Source organism: Mustela lutreola, chromosome 9, assembly GCF_030435805.1.
Source record: "Mustela lutreola isolate mMusLut2 chromosome 9, mMusLut2.pri, whole genome shotgun sequence".
Lineage (NCBI taxonomy): Eukaryota > Metazoa > Chordata > Mammalia > Carnivora > Mustelidae > Mustela > Mustela lutreola.
In genome coordinates, this window is record NC_081298.1 from 15,587,007 (window position 1) to 15,609,042 (window position 22,036).

Consider the following 22,036-nt stretch of genomic DNA (forward strand, 5'->3'; position numbering starts at 1 on the left):
CTCTGCCTGCCTCTCTGCCTACTTTTGATGTCTGTCAAATAAATAAATAAATAATATTTAAAAAAAAAAAAAAAAAGAGCAACGGAGGGGCGCCTGGGTGGCTCAGTCATTGGGCATCTGCCTTTAGGTCAGGTCTTGATCCCAGGGTCCTGGGATCGAGCCCCACATGGGCTCTTCCAACCCTCTTCCAGCCCTACTTGGCTGGAAGCCTACTTCTTCCCTCTCCCACTCCCTCTGCTTGTGTTCCCTTTCTCACTGTGTCTCTCTCTGTCAAATAAATAATAAAATCTTTTTTTAAAAAATGAGCAATGGAAAAGTACTGAAGTCAAATCCTGGGAAAGCAAGATGGCTTTAAGAAGTAGGAGGAGGAGGAAGAGGAAGAAGAGGAGAGAGAGAGAGAGAGAGCAGCAGAGAAAAGAAGGAGGAGCAGAATAACATCCCTACAGACAATGAAAGCCAACCAGAAAGACATTTATTTAAAAAGAGAGAGAGAGAGAGAGTGTGTGTGTGTAAAGCAAGATAAAAACATGAACAAAATGATGCAAGGAAAAAGAGAACAACATAAATCAGAACCACAGAAATTCAGAAACCAGGTGCCAACTCATGAAAGAACCAGGGATAAAGGAAGAATTATTTTTAAAGTGAAAAGTGAACTAAATGAAATATAAGAGCAAATGAAAAATAAAATCAACAGATAGTTGAGCTAAATAGAAATTGAAAGGGGGGCAATTTTAAAAAATTAAAGTAAAATGAGGACATAAAAGAATTTGAGGGAAAAGGACAAATACTGAAGTTTGGAAATGAAAATCTAACTTAGGAATAAGAGGAGTCACTGAAGGGAAAAGTATGACAAAGAAACAGCAAAAAAAAACAAAAACAAAGCAAGGAATACATCATAAACCCAGAACAACCAATACCAAGGCACACATTTATAAAATTACTGGTTTTTAAAGAGAAAGAAAAAATTCTTTAGGCACCCTGGGAGTGCAGGCAAAAAAGAAATAAAATGATATTCTCATCAGAATCTTCAACAGCGATACTTTAAAAAGAAATTATTTATTTATTTATTTATTTGACAGAGATCACAAGTAGGCAGAGAGGCAGGCAAAGAGAGAGGAGGAAGCAGTCTTCCTGCTGAGCAGAGAGCCCGATGCAGGGCTCTATCCCAGGACCCTGGGATCATAACCTGAGCTGAAGGCAGAGGCTTTAACCCATTGAGCCACCCAGGTGCCCTTCAACAGCAACACTTTAAGGCAGAAGGAAATGGTATAATATAGGTAAGATACTCAAAGAAAGTACAAACCAAGAATTTATATCTAGCAAAACTGACCTTCTATGAAGACCCACTATTACCTTGCAAACACTCAGTATTTTTCCCATGAACTCTTCCTGAGTTGTCTACCAAGAAAGAGTGGAAGCCCAGCGACACGTTGGAGAGACATTGCCACCAGGACTGGTTAAGAACTCGGTATTTATTTACTTGGAAAAGTAACACTAGATGATAGTTAAAAGAAAAACGAAGTTTAAAGTGCCTATATGCTCTAACAGTGTGGTTATAGCACAGTCCTCCAAAGTGGTGGGGAAGGGGCACAGTGGATGTGAACCGTTTTGTATCCATTTCTGGTATTCTAGCTGGTAGCAGCAATTTTCCCTTTGTTATTCTGAGATTGTTGCATGTAGAGAGTGGCAAATCAGTTATTGTAGAACCTTTCGAAAAAGTTTTAAATATGTTATTTATTTATTTATTTGACAGAGATCACAAATAGGCAGAGAGGCAGGCAGAGAGAGAGGGGAAGCAGGCTCCTCGCTGAGCAGAGAACCCGATGTGGCGCTCGATCCCAGGACCCTGGGACCACGACCTGAGCCAAAGGCAGAGGCTTTAGCCCACTGAGCCACCCAGGCGCCCCGAACGTTTCAAATTTTGCATCCCTTGGCATATATGTGGGAGGTTTACACATATATACTCTATAATCTCTGTTGATATATAAAATCTAGGTCTATAATTATATAAAATACCTAATTCTATTACTAAAAAGGCCTAGAAATAATGGCTAATCTAGTAGCAGTGAGCATACATAACACTCATCTTATAGTCTCGCGATGCCTTTTTTACTTAAGAAAATAGAGGGACCTTTTGGAGAAATTGCTGATTCTAGATGTGTGGCAGGAAATATAAAAGATGAGCCTGAGATATCTTGTCATACCAGTTAACAAGGAAGCCACCGAGCTATCAAGTGGACTTGGAAACCAGCCTGATGTTGGTACAGCTTCACCTGCAGCAAAGATTGTAATTGCAATGGAGTTAAATGCATCAAAAATTTAATAAGCTCATGGTGATCTTCGGCAAAAAACACTAACTGATCACTTTCTGAAGATGGTATAGAAACAAATTACATTCTTAAAAGTTATGTAAATAAAACAGAAAAATCAAGTATTTGTTCCACTTTTCTTATATGAACTGTACTACTTAGGCGACCAAGTAATAGATGAAGAAAAACATCTTACAAAATTTATTACAAATGATACAGGAAAATACAATGATATAATATTGCAGTTTTGCGCCCTGCCATGAATTAGTGTATGTAGCCCTTGTACACAATAGTAGCTAATATCAAAGAACAGCAAACTCTAGCCATGTATGTGCTTCTTGATAAAAGAATACAGAACCACCAATGATCATGCCAGAGGAATGGAAACTGGCTGACTCAGCTGCTAATACACAGGAAATGCAGAGGGCAAGGGCCATGTTAAATTGGCCTGTGAAGATGTAGTAGACAAAAATCCAGACTTTGAGAAGGGCTATGGGTCAAACAGCATAACAGATAGACTACAAGGAAAAGAAAGAGATATGGGGAGAATCTATGGGTTAAAACACAGATTAAGTTGTTTGTTGTTTTTTTTAATGGGCAAAATGGAACTATAATATCTAGGGATACACACTCAAATGATTAGCAGGAAATAATTACTATAGAAGTCAGGCTAGGAATTACTTTTGTGGGGAGAGGCTATGATTGAGATCAGGGAGGGGCTCCAGGGGTCACTGGCAAAGTTTTGTTTCTTGACCTGGGTGGTGGTTAATGGGATGTTTGCCCCCCAAATAATCACTATGCTACAAATTTAATTTGTATGATTTTCCACATCTGTCATTTATTTTATAATATAAAGTTTTTTAAAATATATTTTTTAAAATTTGACAGAAAGAGAGAGAGAGAGACAGCGAGAGAGGGAATAGAAGCAGGGGGAGTGGGAGAGGGAGAAGCAGACTCCCAGCGGAGCAGGGAGCCTGTTGTGGGGCTCAATCCTAAGACCCTCAGATCATGACCTGAGCCGAAGGGAGACACTTAATGACTGTGCCACCCAGGCACCCTCATAATATAAAGTTTTTAAAAGATGAAAACAGAACTACCTACTTCACAGTGCATGTGTGTGTGTATGTCCACATGTTTGAATATCTGGCTTCTGGTACATAGTAGGTACTCAATAAATAGGTTTCCTTTTTCCTGTTAATCCTATCGAATAGCCTTGCCTGTGTGATTTTAGCACCATTGCTAACATTACTAACTTTGGGGATTAATCAAAAACAGGTAGTACTCATTAAGTGACTGTTATGTGCTGGGCACCGTTCCCAGTACATCTAATCTAAGCATCCTCACAATTCTATTATTATTACTCCCATTTTACAGAGAAGAAAACTGAGAGTCAGAGAGGTCACCTGTGGCCACACAGAAGGTGGTAAAGCAGCCTGGTTTTGAACCCAGGCAGTCTGCTTCCACAGTCCCTACTCACACGCACAGCATATATAACCCACTGGTTTTCATCTGGTGTCCAGTGAATGTTTGCAGGCATAATGTCCCCCTACCGAGCACCTGTGGATGTGGGTGCCATCTCTTGAGACTCACTATCTGAATCTCAGAACAGCCGTGGTGGGTGAAGGTGCTAGCTAGTTTGCATTTGATGGATGGGAAAACCAGACTGAGGGAGGCAAAGGAACTTGCCCAAAGTAAATGGCAGTTGGGGGTGGGGGATGGTAGTTGTGGATGGGGAAAGTTCGTACTCTTTGGCGCTTGGGATTCTAAAGAACAAAATGTTCCATACTCTTAAACAGAGGCTCATCTGATGAATCTGACCCAGTCTGAGGTCACGGATTGCCCAACCAGCCATCCAGAGCCTGACTTGGCTTGAGAAGTGTCCAGACGAGGGCTGGGAGAAGTCAAGAGCTTGGCAAGCACCAGACATGCCTGACCCCAACCAGGGGATCATGCGAAGCTTGTGACCCATGGGCCTGGTGTGCCTCAAGGAGCCAGAGGCTTCTCTTACTCTCTGTGCCAGACTTTTTGCTCACAAGCCTTGGAGTCAGGGCCCAGAATTGGGCTGCCACTTCTCTGAGCTAGAGATAAAGATGTGAGTGGAGCTGGCTGTGCGAACTTCCCACAAGAGGTGAGAGCACAGCTGTGTTGTTCTGGTCACACATTGATTTTTAAATCTGAGTCAGCATGACTGTTTGGAGGTACAGGCTGTCCTCTCTGTTCCCAGGGGCCTTAGAGCCCAGCTGGGCTGAAGCATTTCCAAAACAGGGCCTGGACTAGTAGGGGACCAAGAGGGGTGGAGATTCCACATCCCCAGCCCCAGCAATGCCAGCATAAAAGCCCACCCAGAGCACCCTCCACTGTATGAGTAACATCCAGCAGTACTGCATCCTTACCACTGTGAGGCGCTGTGCTACACGCCTCATATATATTCATGCCGCCAACCTTATGGAGGTGCTGTCAGGTGGGGGCTCTTACCAGTACCATTGGACGGGTGGGAAAACCCAGACCAGGAGAGGAAAATCACTTGTCATCAGCGGTCACACAGAGATGGGATTTCAGGTCTTTGATTGTGGGATCCTAGAGAGTCAGATCTGGCAACAACCTATATATGTGATTCAGCCCTCACAATGACCCACCATGTAGATATGTCACCCTCATGAAGATATGAGACAATGGAGGCTTGGGGAGGCAGACGGGACTTGTAAAGTGTTGCTCTAAAGCTCGGCTGTGTCAGCCAGCGATAGCTTTTCAAGAACATACTCCAAAGCCCACAAGTGCTAAAACTTGGCCATGACCACTTAAAACCCTGATATATATTATTACCCCTGCTTTCACCCACAGTTCTCTGAGGACAACGATCCTTCGGTGGCCATCTTCTTGGAAGAGTGGAATGGACTGATGGTGGCTCTTGGCAGGAGGGCAGAATTTGAAGAGCTTAATGTGGGCAGGGATGTCTGGAGGTTGGGAGAAATAGGTTGTCCTGCTGGGCTGGTGAAGGAGCTAGAGCATGGAGGTGTGCTGAGGTCAGCCCACACGCCCACATGCTCCAAGGCAAAGGCTACTGCAGTGTTTCCCACGGACCAGCATGAGCAGAGAGTACCTACAAGGGGTCCAAGCTTACTTCTTGGTCACTGGGGAGAGTGCAGTCATATCCCACAGGACCCTGTGGAAGGGCAAAGGGGTGGTAGCAGCAGAAAGCTAGAGTTGGATGCCAGATTCCGAGTGCTGAACAAGGAGTTGCTAGAGACCCCTAGGAAGACAGGTGGATCTGTCAAGGTCAATGTAGAAGGGCCTGTGGTATTGGCCATCTCCACGAGCCCACAATAGTGTCCCATGACAGAAAGGGGCAAGATAAAATGTGTCCTAGAGAGCTCAAAGCCATCCAAGATGGTGGCAGGTCAAGGGAAACCCTTCTTCTCCCCTCTCCATCTCTACCCAGCCCTCTAAGCATCACCTGTGGGGAGGGGGAGGAGAAAGAGAGGAGCCTCCCACACCACCTCCCACCACTGCAGCAGGCTGCCAGTTTGAAGCAGGACCAAGCTGGCCCAGGGGAGAAGCTTTAAACCCAAATCAAGCTGGGAGTTGTGATCAGTAGCTTTACTGGACATTCTAGTTTCTAAATCCACAGTGTGTGTTTGACCTAAAGTGATTACAGAATTGTCTGTTTCCGAAGAATGAGCAGAAAAGTAACTGGGATGAGTTTTCACCTAGTTGGCAGAGAAAATGTCTCTCCACTGAATAAATTTTGAAAGGGACACTGGGAGACAAAAATAAAGGTGTGTTTAGATTACATCACAAGTCCGGTCTGTTCCACATGATGGTTGCAGCAGGACGGACGATTCTCTGAAACAAGCCTGGAGGCTTGTTTGCCCTATAGTTGGCTTCATGAGGCAGGCAAGAAGTGTGGGTGCCTCTGGAGACCTCTTGAGTCCTTCCTCTATGGGGCCAGCACCGCCCCCAGCACCCCCCAGATGCTCCAGTGGTTGATGTCTGATGTCTCATTCCATCTCCTTCTCCTGAGCACCGTGACCTCAGACGTCACCTCACCCAAGAGGTTTCCCTCCTCACTCACAGGTAGTTCACAGTCAATGACCCATAAGAGGTACAAAAGGCCAGCCCCCTTGCCAGACTTTACCTGAGAACAAATCTCTGCTTGGTTCCATCCCACCTGCTTTCCCCCCTCCCTTATGGGTGCCCACCTCAATAAATTGCGTGTACCTCATCCTTGCCTCAGGCTCTGTTTCCAGGGAACCCGACTGAAGACCACCCTGAGCCTTGGGAGGCATTCTGCGATGGGGCCATGTTGCTAGCTCTGAGCCAGATACTCCATTAGCAATTCTCCTAGATCCCAAATCAGACAGACAGACCTAGGTTCGAATCCCAGCTCAGTCCCTTAACTGCTGAATGACAGTGGCCAACGGTTGTTTTCCACACCTCATTTTTCCAATGTGGAAAATAGAGGGAAAAAAAAAAAAAAAACCCAACCACTCCCCTCGAGGCTTTATAAGAATGGGCTATTCATCCACCCCACCCCCTAGTCCCCTCACTACCACCCCCACTACCCTGCGCCTGTGACAGTCACTATCTTTCCTATTCCTCTGGGTTAGGAGCCCTGACTCCACACTGAAGGAGGCAGCTGTTACCCTCTGCTTTGAAGGTGTGTCTTGGGGTAAGGCCCCGGACCATGGGTTAGAATTAACCCTCATCTCTTAGAAACACCTGCGATCTGCTTGTCCCGATACTGTATGTTCCCTGTGTGCTCACTCCCTATGTCTTCACTACCCTTCAAAGCTGTTATGGTCACTTCTGCTCTATACAGGAGAAAACTGGGATCCAGAGGGCTAAAGGACCACCAGTGGGGGCCGCAGGAGAAGAGACGCTGGTGCGTCCACCTGGAATGGCCAACATGAGAAAGCCTCGCCCTGGCAACTGGGGACTCTTTGTACACTGCTGGTGAGGATGCAAGATAGCACAACGAGTTTGGAGAATGGTTTGCAGTGGCTTTTGAAAGAGTCAAACATACACTTACATGACTCAGCAGAGCCACTCCTTGGCACTTGCCCTGGGTAACAGAGTGTCTGTCCACTTGGAGAAGTGCGCAAGAATGTTCTTAGCAGCTGTATTTATGATGATCCCCAACTGGGGAAAACAATGTCCATCCCCAGGGGAGTGTGATAAATGAACCGATATACATATAATAAGTAAAAAGAGCAATAAAAAGGAACAAACTATTGATACGTGCAACAGTATGAATAAATCTCAGAGTAATTATGCCCAGGGGTGAAGCCAAACAAAAAGGGTCCATCTTGTACGATTCCATTTCTATAAAGTTCCAGAAATGTTAACATAATCTATAGTGAAGAGAAAAGTATTCCACGGCGACCGTGGTGGCTTGGGGATGGGAATGGGTGTGTTAAGGAGGAGATGGCTTACACCAGGCTACCAAAAAACTTCTAGGGTGATGGAGACGTTCATCCTCTTGATTGTGGTGATGGGTTCATGGGTATGCACATATGTCAAAGCAAATAAAATTACGCAGTTTAAATAGGAATTGTTCATTGTACATCAAGTATGTCTCAATAATGCTGGTTTTTGTTTGTTTGTTTTTAAACTGGAGAGTGGCGCAATTAGTCTTTGAAGCCACGTAAGTCTGATGTGAAACCACTCGGAAGCTGGTGAATTATTAAAAGCCCCCCTTTCTGGGCTGGAGATATATAGTCAGCCCAAACGGCACCACTTCCAGGAAGACTTCCATCCCCTCCATGGTAAACTATGGCTTTTCAGAAATTGCCGCTCCCATGGCCTTGGGTCCACAATGCCCTCTACCTTTGGGATTTTTGTTAGTGGCTCCTTGCTCCACTTGGGGAACTTCCCTTGCAGTCTCCCCCATATTGTCCTTCAAATGTGCCAGTGGAGAGCCCAGGACCAGTATCAGACCCACCTGGGTTTGAAGCCCAGCTCTGCTATTTACACCCGCTGTCCGTCTGTCTGACCTCGGATGGCTCCTTTACTTCTAGGAGCTTCAGATTCCTCATCTGAATAATAATAGAAGCTACCTTGAGATTGCCTCCAGGATCAAATGAGAGAGAGTTCGAGTTAACCAATTAGCATAGGGCCTGGTGTGTAATAAAGCACTCAATAAATGTTAACTATTACTGATCTTCACCTGGGCAGTGGGGCTGACTGTTTAAATTTCTCAGCCTTTGAATCAAGTCCTTACCGCCCCAGCTATATTTATTGACATGGAAGGAGGCCCAAAGCATACTCTTGGGGAGGGGAGGGTGGCAGAAAGCAGGCGACAAACAAGATATACCTCCCAGGTAAGGATTAAAAGTGGGGGGAAGCGGACACATAGCTCTTCGCCTGGTGTGTGACACAGCACGAAGCACTCACTGAAAGCTAGCTGGGATTCTTGTTGATGTGAAAGCATTTTGTAGTCTGTCCGGTGCTACATTCAAATAGATCATGTGAGTTCCTGGGAACAAGATGTTCGCGATTGTGCTGGGACAGCGAAACACAGAGACCTGTTCCTCACCTTCTGCTTGCCTTCTCACGAACTTCAGGGGGCTATTGTCGGCAGGGCTAGAGTTGGACTTGGGACCCATTAGTTCCATGTGGATTTGGGCACTTTCTTCTGTGTCCTGGAGCGAAAGAAAAGGAAAAGCACTGCACTTTCAAGCAGCGAGACTCCAAGCTTGGCTAAAGAGTGGTAACTGAGGTGTTATGACAAAATGTAAACACTGGAGGGCGCTCCTATGAACTCGAGATAGAGAAAATCACAAAAGGGAGTGACGACGGTAATAACATGAATGCTGTGGTTACATTTATTGAGTTCTTACTATGAGCTCCTCAAATGTGCTAAGGGACCCACAACCTTTCTCTCATTTGAGCACCCCGTCAAATACTGTTTACTTAGGATTTTATAGAGTGTTTTGTTCCTTAGAATTTTTAAACATTTAAAGAGTCACAATTCACAAATCTTTTAAAATGAGCAAATATTAAGGGTGCAGCTTGGTGAATTGTTACAAGTGTGTATACACAGGTTACCCGTATCCAGATCAAGACATATGACTTTTCTTGCCACCATTCCCCCACCCACACTGCCCACCACTTCTTTCCTAACTTCTACCATCATTTATTCCTTTTCCTTCTTTTTGAACTTTGTATAAATGGGGCCAAACATATATGATATTTAGGTTTCCAGATTTAGCACATAAAAAGCCAGGATGCCATCCAAATTTGAATTTCACCTGGGAAATATTTGTGCTAAAAAAATTCACTGTTTATCTGAAGTTCAAATACACCTGAACATCTCGTATTTTTTCTGGCAACTCCAGTGTCTTTCACAACTGACCTCTTTCAACATAATAGTGAGATTCACTCCTGTTGTTAGAGTTATTGGCAATTCACTCTTTCTTCATGACTAATTAGTCTTCCACTCTACGTGTATACCTCGATATATTTACTACTTCTACTGTTGATGGAAGGGAAGGTTAGTCTTAGGCCCTAGAGATTCGTGTTAAGCAGGTGTACCCTGCAGGTGAATCAGAGGTCTGGTGGATTTGAATTCCAGTTCCATGTCTTACTGCTCGTGAGACCTGGTGACAATCTCACTGTGCCTCCCTGTGACAACCTTAATATGGGCTAATAATAGTACCTCAAAGGGTTTATAAGGTTTAAAGGGGACTTACTGTTGGGAGCTATAAACCATTTAGAATAGGGTCCAGCACACAGCTGGTGCTCAATAAATGTTGCCAGTGTCATTGTACCCATTGGACCCAGGAGAAAATGGAAGTTCAGAGACAGAAACTTGCTCAAAGTCACATACCTAGTAATAGAACCCTTTTGTCACTGATATCGAGAAAATTGGACTCATTTATTCATTCAACAATTTTTGTTGAGCATCTACTATACATCTGGCACTGTTTTAGACCTTGAAGTTATACACTGAACAAAACAACCAAAGTCCCTGCCCTTATGAAATACATGCTTATTAGTTTAATGAAATACTGTCTGGAAAGCACTTAACATGGAGCCCCACAGGCATTGCTGTTCCAAAAACAGCAGCTATTAGCCAGACCGGAGCCATTTCTGTGGCAACGCTGTGTGATGGGTATCAGCAGTCCCACTTTACAGATGAGAAAACGGATGCTTAGGGAGGTTGAGGCACTGGCACAAGGTGACACAGCTAGTAGCAGCAGAACAGAAATTCAGGGTCACGTCCACCTTACTCCAAACCCTCTTGAATTTCTCTGGGCTTGTTTCTCAGTCTTGAGCTCTGCCTCTGGACTCGAGATGTTAGGAGGCTCTAGTCGCAGCTTTGTCACCCTGGGTAAGTGACTTGCTGTCTGCAAGCCCTAGTTTCAACACTTCTGCATGAGATTGCCTTAGGGATCTGCGGAGAGCTCTTGGTGCAGATATAGGCAGAAGATAAACAGCCTCTAGAGGGCGCAAGTGTGGACCCACCGTGGGGAGGGGTCCTGCCTGTGCGAGCTGCTCCGCCCTTAAATCAAAACCTTACTTCCCTAAAGGAGCTTACGGGTGTGGAAAGCTGCCTAGAATATCTTGTTGGTTCTTCGGCAAGCAGGTGTAGTGCGCATGAGCGGAACAGTGGCGGCGCTGTGCTGAGTGCTTTCTAAGTAGTTAGCTCAGTTCTCCTTGCACCGCTGGGTGCCAGGTGCTGCCATGGGACAATTTTGCTGGTTGGAGAAACTGAGGCAGAGCAAAGCTGACCGCTAGCTCTTGACATTTTGGCTTCAGTATTTCAACGCTACCTCTGGGGAGGGTGGTCTGTCTCTGGGTGGTAAAATTTCAGTGTTTTGAACTTTGAATCTCTCTGTGTTATTTGAGCTTTGGGGATATGTCGGTTTTGTTTTTAGAAAAACAACAATACGAGGGTTTTTAAGGAGGGTGTTTGCTGTCTTTCAGAATTAGCTGTGAACACTTCTAGGGACAAACCACTTCCACTCTTTTTTTGTGGTAAGGAGACCACAGTTCTTGGAGTTGGGGACTCAGGTTCCAGCTATCATGTCCTCCTACCCCAGGGTCGGGGGTCCGCCAGGAAAGCAAGGCCCCTGGCACAGGGTAGGTCCTCAGCAAGGGTCCTCTGGCTCTAGGGGGAGGGGGGATCATTGTGCCTGGATCTTCCTCTACACTTCCACCATCCAGATCTGTGTCCTGCTTTCCCCTGGGGCCCTGAGAATTAATGAATGAACCAAATCACAAATAGTTTACAGGTCCTAAGAAGTGGCAAGAGACACAAGACCCAACGAAAGGGATGATGAATGGTGGCCCACTGGGCTGGGAGGGCATGGCCATCTGGGAACCCCCAAATCCCTGTCCAGGCTGATAGGATAGGAAGGGGCTGCTGGGAGTTTTCTGCCTATGACCCCACTCATGACCCCAGCTCCTATCACCCCAGCCTCTAAAAGACTGGGCCCACAGGGCCATAAATTCCTGCTGTCGTTAGTCAGTATCTCTACAGCCCAGGCTGTTTGCCAGGAGCCCTACAATTATTTTTTATCACTTACGAGTCCCATAATTATTTTTTATCACTTTTTTTCTCATAGCAGCCTTGCAAGTAGGGCTAGTTTTGCTCTCTTTTTGTCTGGAGTTAGGGGAATCCAAGTCCTGGAAGTTTTCAGAGAAGCTTCTGGCTTTGCCCCAAACTCCAGAGAGGGTCAGTGTTCAAACTCACAGCCCCTCCGTGTCCCAGCTGGAACTCTGGGTGCGCCAGGGCTGTGGGGGAATTGGGAGATGGAAACAGGGGAGCCTTAGGAGCCAGAGAAAGACCTGAGGCTTGGCTACTTCCAAGCTGTGTGACCTAGGGCAAGTCACTCAACCTCTCTGTGCTTCAGTTTCTCCATCAAATAAGGATGTAATAATAGTACTTATCTCATATGTTAGTGCATATAGGTGCTCGGTAACCATGAGGTTCTACATAACCTTGAGTTGGGACCTGGATTCTAAACTCAAATCCTTGCCTACTGGGCAACTTGGGTCCGTCTCTTGCCCTTTCTGAGTCTCAGATTTCTCATATGTAACACGGGTGTAGTCTTGCCTGCCTCACACCCTGGATTTCTTGTCCCTGGTCCCATCAGCCTGATCTTCTCAGAGCCCTCAAACTGCCAACTCTTCCCTCCTGCTTGGAGCTATGCCCAACCCTTTCACCTCCTGCTTTGTAGGGTAACTCTCCATTATCAGCCCAGGCATCCTTCCTGCTCCCCACCACCTTCTTTTCATCACTGTCAATAAATATTGAGCACCTACTATGTGCCAGGACTCTAGTAGGTGGTAGGTAAGACAAGGCAAAGTCCATGTCCTCACAAGGGGGAGAGACAATAAACTAAAAAAGAGATTAAAAACAAAACAAAACAACCCATGGCAATTACAGACTGTATTATATACTTCATAAGGGAAAATTATCGCCCCATAAGAGGAAGTAAGCAGGGAAGTTTGCTTTCCAGAAAGGAATGTCTCCAAGGAGACATTTTTATTTGAACTAACAATTTATTTGAATAGACACATGGTACGAAATTCAGGCAGTACTCGTCATCCAGCCAAAAAGGCCCGTGTTACCAGTTTCTTGGTGGGGAGAGGGGGGACAGTGACATCTGTGGCAACATCTGAATCAGAGAAACAGCAGCAGGAGTCCAGGCAGAGGGAAGGGCCAGAGCAAAGGCCCTGAGGCAGGACCCGCATGCTGGAGAGAGGGAGAAAAGAGAGCAAGCCATGGTGATTGGAGGCCTGTGGTAAGGGGGCTACCACTTTGCGTCATGGGTATAACTCTCGAGCTAGGGGTAGAGCAGGGGTGAGGCCTTCTGATTTGTATTTTATAAAAACAGCATGGAGAATGGATTTAGGGATCCGAGTCGGACAAGGAGACCAACGAGGTGGTGACAGCAGAGCTGGGGATGGTGAAGACCAGCTAGGGTGGCCCAGGAGCGCAGTGAGAAGGGGTGGGTTTGGGTGGTTTGGGAGGCAGGGTGGAGACCAGTGAGGGTCCCGGCGCCACCACTGCTGGTAGTTCCGTCTTTGTGATGACCGGATGAACGTTACACCCTGTAAGCTGGTACAGAGTAGGTGCTTGGATGTTTGCTGAAGAGATGACTACAGATGAAAAGGCCCTTTGTAAGTGGAGACACGCCCATGGAGAGGTGGCTCCGGTGGCTCCTGGGTCCTCCCTCCACCCCCAAGGGCGGGCACTCCCCTTCCACCCAACCCTGTGGGTGAATCACCCCCAAACCCGTCCTGCCGTGTGAAGCCTGCTTCTCAGAGGCAGAATTTTAGAACCTTAAGGTTCTCACATTTTAAATGTTAGCCACGAAACCCTTTTCCCAGGAAAGCCTGATCGATAAAATGTATAGAATTTTTTTTTTTTTTTATATATACCTCCACTTCCAAAAAGGGCACACCTGACAATCGCTCTTTTCATCAAAGAGCCATCGGTCACTTCCTGCAGGGAAGCCAATCCCCAAAATCCAATTGTTTCAGTATTTGGTTTCCTTCACATCCAAAGGCATTTCTGCTTCACCCCGAGACAAATTTCCAAACGGTAACAATCTGTGTGTATGTGTGCCTTGAAAGTTTTATGTGATGTTTAAAATATGCATTTTAAAAATGCACAAAGCCTAGGTGGACAGCTCGGTAATCCTTACGAAGAGAACACCATCACCACCGTGTCAGGGGCCCCCGATGAAGAACAGCAGCCAGCCAGCATCCCCTCCCCCCCAGAAACCGTGCTTGTGAATTACTTATAAATATCTGAGTGTTCCACTCCAGCTACAATCCTGCAGAGGTGGCCCTTTTTTCCTGAGATTTTCAGATCTTTAGGCTGCTCCAGCAGCCTAAATTAGAATCCTAAACTCTCTCCACTGGATTAAATGTTGGGATGAATATCCAAGGGCTCCAAAAAATGTATTATCATTATGATTATTTGAAAACATGTTTTAAAAGGATATTTCTACTACCACCATCATCATCATTATCACTATTACTAATACCATTATCATCTCAAAGTTTCTTTTAAAATATATTCATATGGGGGCGCCTGAGTGGCTGTTGGTTAAGCGTCTGCCTTTGGCTCAGGTCATGAACCTAGGGTCCTGGGATCAAGCCCCACTTCTCTGCTCAGTGGGCAGTCTGCTTCTCCCTCTCCCTCGGCCACACCCCCTGTTTATGCTGGCTCTCTGTCTATCTTCCACACTCGCTCTCTCTGTGTCAAACAAATAAATAAAATCTTTAAAAATATAAAATAAATTTATAGGTCTCATAGAGGTCATTGTTAAACGTGGGTACACTGGACCCAGACAACCTGGAATCAAATCATGACTCCGTTACTTGGGAGCTGTGTATCCTCAGGCAATTACAAAACCTCTCTGTGCCACTGTACAAAGAGAATGCTAATAATATTTATCTCACTGGGTTCTTATAAAGATTAAATAAGATAATACTTATAAGGTCATTAGAAAAGCAACTAACACAGAGTAAACATTTAATATATGTTAGCTACTTATTATTTTAAAAATCACAGAGGCAGACTGATCATCTGACCTCCTAGGGAGACACACCCTCTCAGCCTGCCTGAGACGGAGGGGATTTTCAGAACACAGGACTTTCACTGCTAAAACAGGCAAGGTCGCAGGCAAAAAAAAAGATGGATTGGTCACTTTAACCCTGTCTGACAGTTATATCTCCCTGTAATTTAACAGACTGGGCCTTTTACTTTTATTAAATTAGTAATGAATTAATTAATATTATTTATTTATTAAATTTATTAAATTATAGATTTGGTTTTGAAAATAGTTTTTGAGTCACATGCCCCATTTAAGCATCCCTTATGATACAGTTTCTGCAAAGCACTAATCTTGCTTACATTTTGCCCATTTTACAGATGCCCAGAGATGCAAAGGAGCTCCCTCTTTGTGGCAGCCCCCACCTTGACGATTCTCCTCCGTCACTTCCTCCAGACAGCTGACAGATACAGTTTCTTTTGTGCTCACCAGGCACTGAGTTACATACTAAGTGATTTCCCTTCATTTGATTCTGACAGTAATCCTAGGAGGTGGGTTCTACTATGACACCCATTTAAGAGAGGAGACACCTTCTTGCCTTCTTGCTTTCCATCTTACCCATCCACCCATATCTCCAGGACTATCATTCATTCATTCTTCATTCATTCTGTATGTATTTGCCTAACTGTGGTTTCCCTGAAACTTCTGTTACGGGGGGGAAAAAAAACACAAAACACCCAGGTTCCCTGGGTCTTGTTTAGTCACTGAGTCTAGACCCTTGTCGGCTGTAGCCTGTTTTAAAACATTGTGGAAGGATTATTTGATTGAATCAGCAAATGTCTCCTACCCCTGGGGCTATGTGGTGAATGACACAGAGACCTTGTCCTCAAGTACTTGAGTCTGGTAAGGGACCCAGCTCCCCTGGTTCTCTCCCCCCTGTAGAGGGGGTGGCTTGAAGACAAAGACTGGGTCTTTTCATCTCTCTATCATTAAGAGTGGGTTGAGTGGGTCACAGTGCCGTGAGGGACACTGGTGTCCAGAATCCCCAGCTGGGAACTCCCAGGCTCCCAGGAGGGAGCAGTTAGCATCTCAGGGGTATAAATCAGGGTTTTTCAACTTAGCAACATTAATATTTGGGGCCAATTTTCGGTTGTGGGAGGCTGTCCTGTGCACTCTAGGATAAACAGCAGCATTCCTGGTCCCCCACCCCCAACTAGGGGTAAAAAAAGTAGCACCCCCACACCAGCAATGACAGCCAAAAATATCTCCAGACATTGCCAGGTGTCCCCTGAGGGGCAAAAGTATTCCAAGTAGGGAACCAATGACTTAACTGAAGCAAATTTAACGAAGGAAGTATATGGGCAGGCTCGGGGAAACTTTAAGGAATATCGAGGCACCCAGGGACTAGAAACAGTGGGGAGCTGTCATCACCCCAAAGCTTGAAGGGGCAAGACAGGGAACAGTGTTGGTGCTCCCGGGGAGAGCTGGAACTGTAGAAGCAAGGCCAAGGCAAGAGCGTAGGTCGTGGAGAAATGTAGCCCCCGTGAAGATGAAGGCAAAATCAGGTGGTGACAGGTCACTTCAACACCTCATTCTTTGTCATCCTGCCCTTTAATCTATCACTGACTCCTCCCTCTGCCAGATCCAGTAAGGAGTCAGGAGGCGTGGGTGCCTCCCAGGGCACAGAGCAGGGCAGATGAGGGCATGCCGAGGTGGTGGGCAAATGGAAGATAACCATCACAGGGAGTGGCAGCAGGCCCCAGACACTGGGCATCTGAGCTCAGTCTTGTAACTTGTGCAGTTTTCCAGATGGGGTAGACCGGGAAAGGGCATTTCCACCAGCGGGAACAGCACGTACAAAGGCACAGAGTTACAAAAGAGCCTGGCTCACTTCATTGTTTATTTAATTATGATTGTTTGTTCGATTGATTGACTCTGATCTATGAGCACTGGGTAAAAATATAAACCCTCCAATGGTACAAAAGGGCATAAAATGAAAAGTAGGTCTTCCTACCACCCCTGACCCCAACTACCCAACTCACCTCCCCAGAGGCCACCTTTCTCTCCAGTCTCTTATACCACCTTCTAGAAAGAATCAAGGCAAATGGTAGCTGGGAAATGTATAAACTAATTCGACTTAATTTCATGGGTGTTTGTGGAACCCCTACTGTGTGCAAAGAGATGGACCCAGAGTTCTGGCTTTGGGCTCTCAGCTCAACCCGTCACCAAATGCTCTGTGGCTTCCCATTTCCTCCTCCAAGCAAGCAGTGAGTCTCCAAGGATCCTGCCAGCCCTGTGGGGTTTGCCCACAGTTGTGTTGTTCAACTGATGTTTTGTGGATTAAACTGAATGAAAGATGAACCACTGGCAAGAAGCACATTGTAACACAGGAACACACATTAGCCTTGGATGTGGTTCCAGAGAGCACGTGCTTGTTTTGGGGAGACAAGTGAGGTTTCTGTCTCCAAAGACCTGCTCTTGCTTGAGTCAATGGAGCAGTTGCCTGAGGAGGGAATACTGCGGGATGGCCTCGAGGGTAGGTGGGTTGGAAGCAAGTGGCATGGTGCTTGGCCTGGCTCAGACCTGCCCAGGAAAGACCAGATCCTGCTTGGCTACCTCCTGCAGGTATCTGCAGCCCCAGGGAGAGTTTGGAACCAGAAGGAAGATCTGGGAGGGCCAGCAGATGACAGATGTGGGGAGTCCTATAGCCAACTGGTATACCAGCAAACAACCAAATCTGGGAACTAGATGCCTAGCCAGAAGCCTGGAAGCCAGAGCAACCCAGGTCACCGGGAGCAGACAACAACAGGGCTTTTCCTTACCTCTGCTCTTCCATGCAGATCTCTCTCTTTCTCTCAAGACCCACTTCCTTCCAGGCAATGCCTGTATATCATGCACTTAGGGCAAACATGCCTCCCATGGACCAGATGCCTGCTTCGTGCAAGGATGGACCACGCACCAGCTCACCCTTTCTGGCTGCTCTGCAAGAAGGTGTTGGTGACCCACTTTGCAAACAAGGAAAACAGGCTCAAAAAAGAGGGGGTGGAGTATAGGGCAGTGTGAGGTCAGGGATTGTCAATGCAAAGTGATATCAACAGGCATCTTGGGATGAAGAATTATGGAGTGTTGAGCACAGAATCCAAGAATCAGAGAAGTCATGAGGTCCAGGAGACCCAGACTCACAGGTTAGCAGTATAATCCACACCCCCCCCCCCCCATCCTTTCACCACACCATGGATAAAACAGCTCTTTTTGGCCCATCTCCCATCTGTTTAGGTTTCTTCTTCTCTCACCTGGGGTCTTGTTCCAGGCTTCTCTCTGGGCTCTCCTCTTCCCAAACTTGCACGCAGCAGCTGAGGCAACTTTCCAGACTCTAGGCACACTATGCCACTCTTCGCCTTAAAACCCTTCACTGGCTCCCCTTTTGCCCTCAGGATAAAGTTCAAACTCCTTAACATGGTTTACTAGGTCCTCTGTCACCTGGCCATAGTCTCTTGCTACTCTGCTGCTCTCCAGCACCCCTCCACCGGCTCTATACCAACTCATACAGACCTCATCTTACCTGATATTATCCACTCTTTCCCTCTTCCTAACCCCTGGACCTTTGCACTTGCTGTTCCCTCCACTTGGATCACCAAGTGTGGTGTGCACCAGCGCCACCTTCTTTGGTTAGAATCCTCCCCTCTCTCTTCCTGTCTCCTCTGGGAAGGAATTTCTGCTCACACTCCTCTCAAGGAGGCTGGGTTAGTGCCTCTTTCTCCACTTCCACTCCCTATCCCCAATTCCTGTGCCTCCCCACATGACTGTTCACTATGCAATGTATCACATATGCCCATGGGCTTACCTGTGTCCCCATCAGCCAAATGACCTACAGGAAGGCAGAAACAGGGGGTCACCTTTTCTCTACTGAACCCCTAGCTCCTGGCACTATGCCTTCAGAAAGGAGTCATTGAACAAAATACATATTGTTAAATAAATAATAATATGTTAAAATCACAGAATCACAAAATTTGAGCATCATGGATTCGGTGAAACAAAAACCTGAAATCCCAGAATCGTAGACTCATCAATTAGAGAGTATTAGAAATGCAAACTGAGAACCCCCAAAACAGGATCTCAAAGTTGGAAGAATTTTTGTACAGGTAACTCATCTAAGGGGTGTTAGTGGATTAGGAAACTCTCAGCTGTGCTCTTCTATATATTTAATTTATATTTTAACATATATTTATATAATATTACATTCACATCTTTCAAATGTTTACTTTTATAATGTATCCTACTATAATATGTATTAAGTACCAAACTTATTTATTAGCCAATATTTGTTAAGCACATACTATGTTCAGATACTGTGCTGGCAACTGTATTTTATCTGTGGCTACATAATAAATTACCATGATTTGAAGAAAATGTATTATCTCACAGTTTTTGCCTGGTAGGACTTCAGGAGGGGCAAGCTGGATAGTTTGACTTAGCGTCTCTTATGAGGTTGCAGTCAGAGTGTCTGCCAGAACCCTGGTCACCCGAAGGCTTGATTGTGGCTGGAAGGTCCACAGTCAAGATGGCTCATCCACGAGGCTGGCCCGTGACAGGAGGCCTCAGCCCCTCTCTGTGTGGACTTCGCCACAAGGCTGCTTGATGTCCTTACAACATGGCTGCCAGCTTTCTCAGAGCAAGTGATCCAAGATGGCAAAATGGGAGTCCCAGTACATTTTCAAACCTGACCTTGAAAGTGACACTCCTTCATGTCCAGAGTATCCTGCTGATGACACAGGCCAGTCCTAGACAGTTTGGGAGAGGACTTCAGAATGTGTGAGTATCAGGAAGTGGGGCTCGTTGAGGGCCATCTTAGAGGCTGGTTACCACGGCAGTGTTCAATAACAATGCTCTTGAAGTTAACAGTCTAGGGGGAAGAGTAGAGGAAGACAATAAATCAATATACAAATAAGTAAATACTTTCAGATAGTGATAAGCACAATGAAGGAAATCACACAAGATAATAAATTAAAGTAGGGGCTGGCAAACGATAGTCATTGACCCAATCTGGCCCCCTGCCTGCTTTTGTAAATAAAGTTTTATTGGGACTCAGTCACACTCATTCACTTAGGTATCATTTTTGGTTGCTTTCATGCTGTAACAGAAGATTTAAGCAGTTGTATCAGAAACCACATAGCCTGCAAAGCCTCGTATATTTAGCTAAGTTGGTCAGGGACCGACTCTTTTTAAGAGGTGACATTTGAGCAGAGAGACCTGAATGGTTAGAAGGAAGCAGCCATGGGAAGAGCTGGGGAAAGAGTGAGTGTTCCAGAAAAGGGAGACACTGGGGTGAAACCTGTGAAATGAGAACAGGTTTGGTGTGTTGAGGAACATGGAGGAGGCCAAGGGGGCTGCTATGGAATGACTGAGGGGTAGGGGGGTAGGAGAGGATTTTGGAGAAGGGGTCAGAGCCATGTCATATAGGCTCTGGGGCCCCAGTAAAGGGTTTGAATTTTGTTCTAGGGATGGTGGAAAGCCACTGGAGGGTTTTAAGAGGGAGAGGTAGGGTCTGGTAGGGATGGAAGAGATGCCTGGTGCAGTTTGTCCCCATCTTCTGGGCAAGACAGTGCTTCTGCTGCCCCTCTAAGTGCAGCTGTCCCAGAAGTTGCTAGTGTTAACGAGACCCAGGTCAAGACATTTTGCATTATTTTGCTACGTGTTCAGGACTCAGCAATCCTTCTTGTCATACTGTCCTTTCTTTTATTTTTTTAAATTAGTACTTTATTTTATTTTTTAAGGTTTTTATTTATTTATTTGACAGACAGAGATCACGGTAGGCAGAGAGGCAGGCAGAGAGAGAGGAAGGGATGCAGGCTGCCCGCTGAGCAGAGAGCCCGATGCTAGGCTTGATCCCAGGACCCCGAGATCATGACCTGAGCCGAAGGCAGAGGCTTTAACCCACTGAGCCACCCAGGGGCCCCCGTCCTTTCTTTTGATCCACGTTGAGTCCCTTGCTCTCCCATCTCTGCCTCTCTCTTCTGGACCTAGGAGAGCTGCAAAGTTGGAAAGAACACTGGATTTTGAGCCCTGGATTCCAGACTCTTTTTCTGACATGGACTTGTGTGTGACCTTGAAAGAATCAGGTAACCTCTATGGGCCTTAGTTACCTCATCTGTAAAATGAGGTGAGAGTCCAGACTGCTTGGAGCAAGACCAGGTGGTCAGAAGGGGGGTTGTATTGGGCACATACACCACAGTCTGAGGAAAAGCCCAAAGGTCTGGTTCACGAGCTTGGCCAGGCTGGGGTTGCTGACTTGGGTGATGGGTCCCAGGAGTGGTTGGTCCATTGGGCAGAAGGCTCCCTGCAAACTGTCTCATGCTTGAATTTTGAACAACAGGGCAGCTTGCTGCCTCCCAGAGCCCCCCTGGGATGGCAGGCGGGCATTATTTGGCTGGGGGCAAAGCTTTGGAGGGAGAAGGGAAAGTCAACGTCTATGTTGATTGGATATCAGAAAGAACACACCATCTGTTGTTAGAATCCTGGCTCCATCACTTACTTATTTCCCCTATGCCCTGTGTTCTCAGTTTTCTTGTCTATGAGATGAGTAGAATCTAACCCAAGATGCTTCAGCTGTAAGAGGCACTCCCTTGAGAGTAGCGCTAAGAGAGAAAACTGCCCCCCGATCTCACCACCAGTGATCACAGGATGCCCCTGACTTACAGACCTACCCTACTTTCAGAGACATAAGGTGAAAAAAGGTGCTTCATAGAAATATCACAATAGCCACTTTAAATTTTTTAAAAAAGATTTTACTTCTTTATTTGACACAGAGAGAGAGAGAGACAGGAGGAGAGGGAATGCAAGCAGGGAGATCACGAGAGGAAGAAGCAGGCTTCCCACCCAGCAGGAAGCCCAACACGGGGCTTGATCCCAGGACCCCAGGATCACGACCTGAGCCGAAGGCAGATGCCTAAGGCTCCTCAGGTGCCCCAATAACGGCTTTAAATTAATTAAACTGGGTTTAATGATCCTCCTGGGGTTTACATGAGGCCAGAACATGATAAGTGTGGGCGGGCCCTGACCGCAGGCCCCGCGTGCCTGGCTTAGCAGTGGCTGTCTCTTGCTTGGCATTGCTCAACTGTCCCCTGACTCTCCTGGCCCGGGGCATCGCCCTCACAGGGCTGCTCAGGTTTATGGCGACAATCACTGCCTCTGCTAGACGTGATCTCAAGCTATAAA

At 46.2% G+C, this 22,036-nt stretch overlaps 1 protein-coding gene across 4 annotated transcripts in view; it reads right to left on the reverse strand.

The window, feature by feature from the left end:
- TTPAL (alpha tocopherol transfer protein like) overlaps nt 1-18,364 on the reverse strand; it is a 38,029-nt gene extending 19,665 nt beyond the window's left edge. The window contains exons 1-3 of one of the 4 annotated variants that reach the window (XM_059133085.1): nt 18,115-18,364; nt 17,644-17,797; nt 8,845-8,950 (exon numbers count right to left, since the gene is read on the reverse strand). The gene's annotated coding sequence lies outside the window, so the exon portion shown is untranslated. Of the gene's footprint in view, nt 1-8,844; nt 8,951-17,643; nt 17,803-18,114 lie in introns of all 4 variants that reach the window. The other 3 variants (XM_059133083.1, XM_059133084.1, XM_059133086.1) reach the window with 3 other exon arrangements.
- Nucleotides 18,365-22,036: the final 3,672 nt, after the last annotated feature.